This window comes from Oncorhynchus keta, unplaced genomic scaffold, assembly GCF_023373465.1.
Source record: "Oncorhynchus keta strain PuntledgeMale-10-30-2019 unplaced genomic scaffold, Oket_V2 Un_contig_3038_pilon_pilon, whole genome shotgun sequence".
Lineage (NCBI taxonomy): Eukaryota > Metazoa > Chordata > Actinopteri > Salmoniformes > Salmonidae > Oncorhynchus > Oncorhynchus keta.
Window position 1 is genome coordinate 32,683 of NW_026287025.1, and position 7,318 is coordinate 40,000.

A 7,318-nucleotide genomic window follows, 5' to 3' on the forward strand; every position below is an offset into this window, starting at 1 on the left:
AATGCCTTCAACTGAAACGTGTCAGAGGAGGTGCTGGGGGCAGCCTTAATCCACATCTTTGGCGCCCGGGGAACACACTGGGTTAACTGCCTTGCTCAGGGGCAGAATTACAGATTTTTACCTTGTCAGGTCAGGGATTCGATCCAGCAACCTTACGGTTACTGGCCCAACACTCTAACTTAAGCGACTGAGCGTTGGTATGATGGTCGGTGCCAGGCATGCTGGCTCCAGTATCTCAGAAACAGGCCGGCCTCCTAGACCTTTAACACACGACTGTGTCTAGGGTTTACCGAGAACGGACAAACAAAAACACATCCAGTCCAGCCTGTCCTGCGTCCAGCCTGTCCTGTGTCGCGTCTGTCCTGTGTCCAGTCAGCGTCTGTCCTGTGTCGCGTCTGTCCTGTGTCCAGTCAGCGTCTGTCCTGTGTCCAGTCAGCGCCTGTCCTGTGTCCAGTCAGCGCCTGTCCTGTGTCCAGTCAGCGCCTGTCCTGTGTCCAGTCAGCGCCTGTCCTGTGTCCAGTCAGCGCCTGTCCTGTGTCCAGTCAGCGCCTGTCCTGTGTCCAGTCAGCGCCTGTCCTGTGTCCAGTCAGCGCCTGTCCTGTGTCGCGTCTGTCCTGTGTCGCGTCTGTCCTGTGTCCAGTCAGCGTCTGTCCTGTGTCGCGTCTGTCCTGTGTCCAGTCAGCGCCTGTCCTGTGTCCAGTCAGCGCCTGTCCTGTGTCCAGTCAGCGCCTGTCCTGTGTCCAGTCAGCACCTGTCCTGTGTTGGGTTGCTATACGTTCGCGTTATACACCCACCCAACCACGCTCCTTTAAATTTATGCCATAAGTAACCTATCTTATGTAACAATACCAAACGTAACACATCATACTAATTTGAGTGTCCCGGATTTACTTTTACTATGCTACGTCTATTCGATGAGACCAGTCTGCTAAATCGGGGGCAAAATCATGTAGTGTACAGTCGTGGCCAAAAGTTTGGAGAATGACACAAATATTAATTTTCACATAGTCTACTGCCTCTGTTTGTATGATGGCAATTTGCATATACTCCAGAATGTTATGAAGAGTGATCAGATTAATTGCAATTAATTGCAAAGTCCCTCTTTGCCATGCAAATTAACTGAATCCCCCAAAAACATTTCCACTGCATTTCAGCCCTGCCACAAAAGGACCAACTGACATGTCAGTGATTCTCTCGTCGACACAGGTGTGAGTGTTGACGAAGACAAGGCTGGAGATCACCCTGTCATGCTGTTTGAGTTCAAATAACAAGACTGGAAGCTTCAAAAGGAGAGTGGTGCTTGGAATCATTGTTCTTCCTCTGTCAACCATGGTTACCTGCAAGGAAACGCGTGCCCTCATCATTGCTTTGCATATAAGGGCTTCACAGGCAAGGATATTGCTGCCAGTAAGATTGGATCATCAAGAACTTCAAGGAGAGTGGTTAAATTGTTGTGAAGAAGGCTTCAGGGCGCCCAAGAAAGTCCAGCCAGCACCAGGAATGTCTCCTAAAGTTGATTCAGCTGCGGGATCGGGGCACCACCAGTACAGAGCTTGCTCAGGAATGGCAGCAGGCAGGTGTGAGTGCATCTGCATGCACAGTGAGGCAAAGACTTTTGGAAGATGGCCTGGTGTCAAGAAGGGCAGCAAAGAAGCCACTTCTCTCCAGGAAAAACATAAGGGACAGACTGATATTCTGCAAAAGGTACAGGGATTGGACTGCTGAGGACTGGGGTAAAGTCATTTTCTCTGATGAATCCCCTTTCCGATTGTTTGGGGCATCCGGAAAAAAAGCTTGTCCGGAGAAGACAAGGTGAGCGCTACCATCAGTCCTGTGTCATGCCAACAGTAAAGCATCCTGAGACCATTCATGTGTGGGGATGCTTCTCAGCCAAGGGAGTGGGCTCACTCACAGCCATGGATAAAGAATGGTACCAACACATCCTCCGAGAGTAACTTCTCCCAACCATCCAGGAACAGTTTGGTGACGAACAATGCCTTTTCCAGTGTGATGGAGCACCTTGCCATAAGGCAAAAGTGATATAACTAGGTGGTTCTGGGAACAAAACATTGATATTTTGGGTCCATATCCAGGAAACTTCCCAGACCTTAATCCCATTGAGAACTTGTGGTAAATCCTCAAGAGGCGGGTGGACAAACAAAAACCCACAAATTCTGACAAACTCCAAGTATTGATTATGCAAGAATGGGCTGCCATCAGTCAGGATGTGGCCCAGAAGTTAATTGACAGCATGCCAGGGCAGTTTGCAGAGATCTTGAAAAAGAAGGGTCAACACTACAAATATTGACTCTTTGCATCAATTTCGTGTAATTGTCAATAAAAGCCTTTGACACTTGTGAAATGCTTGTAATTATACTTCAGTATTCCATAGTAACATCTGACAAAAAATATCTAAAGACACTGAAGCAGCAAACTTTGTGGAAATGAATATTTGTGTCATTCTCAAAACTTTTGGCCACAAATGTACACCTGGCTTAAATGTGGGTGGACTGGACCTCCGACCTCACATAAAATGACAGTTTTTATAAAAATACCTCTTTCAGCACCCAACGAATAGTGTTACCCAGGCCAAACCCAGACGAAGCTGGGCCAATTGTGCGCCGCTCTATGGTACTCCCTATCAAGGCCGGATGTGATGCAGCCTGGTTTCGAACCAGGTACTGCAGTGTCTTAGCGAGCTGCTCCCTACGTCACTCTTAGACCACTGCGTCACTCGGGATTTAGTGACTTCCGTGTTTGTGTGCCCTGCCTGGCTAAACTCAGCTGCTCCTCTCCACTCTAGCCTCTTGGTCCTCACCCCTCTGCTGCAGCAAGTGAAGTTAATTTATTAAATCGGCTCCTTGTCAAATGACACCACAGCTGTCTATAAGACATAAACAATAATAACAAGTTAAAAAACAAAGTGTACTATTATTGTGTCAAAAAAAGTACTTGCTGTTTTTTTTTATGTGCATTTTAATGATTTAATGTCTCATTGCATGAGAGGACTGAGGGACAGCATAAACGTAAAAACAAATCCCTTTTATGTCATCTAGGGACAAATGCTACTTTTTTTCCTTAAAAAAATACAATAAATAAATGTTAACACTGCGCCGCTCAACTCCGTAGTAAATCGTGGAGTTGAGTCGGCTGGTAAACTCGCTAATGTAGCATCATTCGCTAACTAGCGACACACTTTCTATCCAAAACGGAACCAGAAAAACACTCCGAAATGTTTAAATGTCAATAACATGGCGATAGCAGCTTCCCAACAAAAAATACTCGCCGTATTACCGACTATATGTTATTTTGTGTGAAGATAACCACGTTATTACGATGAACTTTCTCCAGATAGCCACTGCTAGCCAAGTTAACCATGTGATCCCCCCCCATTAAAGTCGTGAACCTCCGACTCCGGTGATAATTCGGGGAACAGACCCCCTAGTTGACTGTTCGCATTATCCTAACCTTACAGGGGGGAAATGAAATATCGTTGATATTCAGCCAAAGGCTTCTTCTATCATAACGTTACCCATATAAACAACGTTTTATCCACATATTTGGTTGATAAAGAGATAAATTTCCAACAATCCCCGTGACATGAACAAAGGCGCCCTGTTGTTGGCCAGAGGGTCTTGAGTTGAGCTGGCTAACCTCACAAGGCCGTCGCTAGTTATCTTTATTCGGCTCCGTGGTCGTCCCTCTGAGGCGTTACAACAGCGGATCCTGCTCCCCTCCTAACACAAAGCCGACGTCGAAAACCCGACCACGAAAATGTCACATAAAACCTGCCGTTTAAAAACATAATACGACCTTCCCACATAACAATACACTTATCCAACCAAACAAACAAAAAAAAAAAAGAGTATTGAATCACTTACTGTTCTCGTCCGTTTCATTTGATATAGCGATGATTTTTCAAAGCGATATAAGGTCGGGCTGCGCTAAGTCCGCACCGCGCTGCGAGTCTGTTACCATCGCCATTCAGACTGGCTGCCCGCGTCAGCGTCGGCGTCATTCAACAGACGTGGAGAACGGAGACGATGGGGAATCGGGCGGTAAATTCAAAATATCGGAATAAAAACAAATATTTAGGGCGATTCTATCTTCTAATGTTTGTTTGATGTTATTTTACTGACTGTGTTTTTTTGTTATGTTTTTTTTTTATATAGTCTTAGTGTCCGAATACACTGTTATTTTACGCTGTGGGCCCTGAAGTTATTGACAGCCAGCCAGGCAGAATCTTATCCTAAATAGATAGCCCCAATACAAAGGAAAAACACTAACAGGCCGCCATCACTATTCAATGGAGGATCAAAGCAGCCTGGAGAAACCTCAAAAACAGTTCAACATTAAGTAACAGTCATTAAAACACTTAAAAATCCATTAACATCCATTAACAACAGTTAACACCAATTCATTACTAAACTGCTGATAGTTAGGATTATGTTAATTCAGAAGGTCATTGTTTTTAGACATAGGTCTAAAATTGACAACCTGTCATGTTCAGCCTATAGGCCTATATAAAGCCTATAGCCTAATTGACAATCATATTGAGCCTATATATATATATAACGCCTATATCTTATATTTATAGTAAACACAGAGACTATGCGGTTGAGTCTGACTGCTCAATGAAATCCTGATGTATTAAACTTAAAGTAAAACACAGATCGATAGGCGGTATAAGCTTATCTTCACATCAAATTCAATCAATCATTTAATCATGACCTGTAGTTTTCTGTATTTCTCTCGCGTGTATTTTACCTGTTATTGACTGGGCACAGGTGTAGTCAGTGCCTGTTACGTTTGGACCATATGTCACACACAGTTGCTGAGACGGAGAATTATATTTGTATTTTCAAAATAAATATTCAAAATCAACACTGAAGAGAGATACTAATATTTGTGTCAACTTCCAAGCAAGTCAGTCAGACAAGACAGACACACTTGTTTTGGAAATTCTTCTGCTTGCGAAGGACTGCGGAGGTCCTGCCGTTGTTTTTCATCCTTCAGCAGCAATGCAGTGTTTTTTCTGAGTTTGGCCTAAATGCTATTTTCAGATTATGGTACACAGTACTGGGTTATTAGCCGCGTTAGAGGTAAAAGTCCCTCGGAAAGGTTACTGGTGCTGCGCGAGGATTTAGATAGTCCATCTGTCATGATGCGCAGGGCTTGTCGCCTTTTTCTGCTTGGTTTTTTTGTCTTCTTTTTTTCCCCGACTAGCGGTATGTGGAATCTCTCGCACTGCGATCTACCTACATCCTTCCGAAAATAATATTCCGAATAAAGGAATAAAAATCACACAGAAATAAAACAGAATAGCCAAAATATTCGGATCCAGAGATATTCCGATAGATTCTGCAGGTCTGGGGTCCTTGTCTGCTATGCAGAAGCTTCACCAGTCAGTCTGTGAGCCAGTGTGATGTAACAACATCAGCATAGGCAGCACCAGAGCAGGGGAGAGCGGAGGGGAAGGAGGATATGTAGGATATGTTGATGAATGAACGAGCACCAGAATCGGCCAGTTTAATGAGAGGACCGGAAGAGGCCGGACGCGGAAGCAGCAGGAGCAATATGGTAGGTTGCTCCCATCAACTGCAGTGTCCATCAGCAGGGCCAGCAGACCATGTGAAGAGCCATGTGGCTGAGAATGCTGCAGAACGTTACCTGACCCAGCCTGGGATGATGATGTAGACTAGTGGGATGGAGAGACTGGAGGGATGCTCAGTCTATTATGCGACAGACATGGTGAGGTGAGCATTTTGAGACCATGTCCAAGGAGCAGGCTACAGATCAGCTTCTCTATGACAGTTCCATATGAAGGTGTAAAGAAAAGTAGCTGAATGGAATTCTGACCAATGGTACAAATTGCCTACGTTCACACATAAATCAATAACTATGACATAGATCAATGACTACAGTAATATATAGATCAATGACTACAGTAATATATAGATGAATCACGACAGTAATATATAGATGAATCACTACGGTAATATATAGATGAATCACTACGGTAATATATAGATCAATCACTACGGTAATATATAGATCAATGACTACAGTAATATATAGATCAATCACTACAGTAATATATAGATCAATCACTACGGTAATATATAGACCAATCACTACGGTAATATATAGATCAATCACTACGGTAATATATAGATCAATCACTACGGTAATATATAGATCAATCACTACGGTAATATATAGATCAATCACTATGGTAATATATAGATCAATAACTACAGTAATATATAGATCAATAACTACAGTAATATATAGACCAATCACAACGGTAATATATAGATCAATCACTATGGTAATATATAGATCAATAACTACGGTAATATATAGATCAATCACTACGGTAATATATAGACCAATCACTACGGTAATATATAGATCAATCACTATGGTAATATATAGATCAATAACTACGGTAATATATAGATCAATCACTACGGTAATATATCGATCAATCACTACAGTAATATATAGACCAATAACTACAGTAATATATAGACCAATCACTACAGTAGTATATAGATCAATCACTACAGTAATATATAGATCAATAACTACAGTAATATATAGATCAATCACTATAGTAATATATAGATCAATAACTACAGTAATATATAGATCAATCACTACGGTAATATATAGACCAATCACTACGGTAATATATAGATCAATCACTATGGTAATATATAGATCAATAACTACAGTAATATATAGATCAATCACTACGGTAATATATCGATCAATCACTACAGTAATATATCGATCAATCACTACAGTAATATATAGACCAATAACTACAGTAATATATAGACCAATCACTACAGTAGTATATAGATCAATCACTACAGTAATATATAGATCAATAACTACAGTAATATATAGATCAATCACTATAGTAATATATAGATCAATAACTACAGTAATATATAGATCAATCACTACGGTAATATATAGACCAATCACTACGGTAATATATAGACCAATCACTACAGTGATATATAGACCAATCACTACAGTAATATATAGATCAATCACTACAGTAAGACATAGATCAATACCTGTGGTATAGATCAATACCTGTGGTCTAAGGCACTGCATCTCAGTGCAAGAGGTATCACTACAGTCCCTGGTTCGATTCCAGGCTGTATCACATCCAGCTGTGATTGTATAGTCCCATATTGTCAACCTGCTGAGGGGAGCTGAAGTAGTAGGATATCCATCACACTGGCTTATGTAAATAATGTACCTAATGTAACTAATGTAACTAGCTTATGTAACTAAT

At 41.8% G+C, this 7,318-nt stretch overlaps 1 protein-coding gene across 1 annotated transcript in view; it reads right to left on the reverse strand.

The window, feature by feature from the left end:
• LOC118380711 (mitogen-activated protein kinase 6) overlaps positions 1–7,318 on the reverse strand; it is a 29,240-nt gene that overhangs the window by 20,534 nt on the left and 1,388 nt on the right.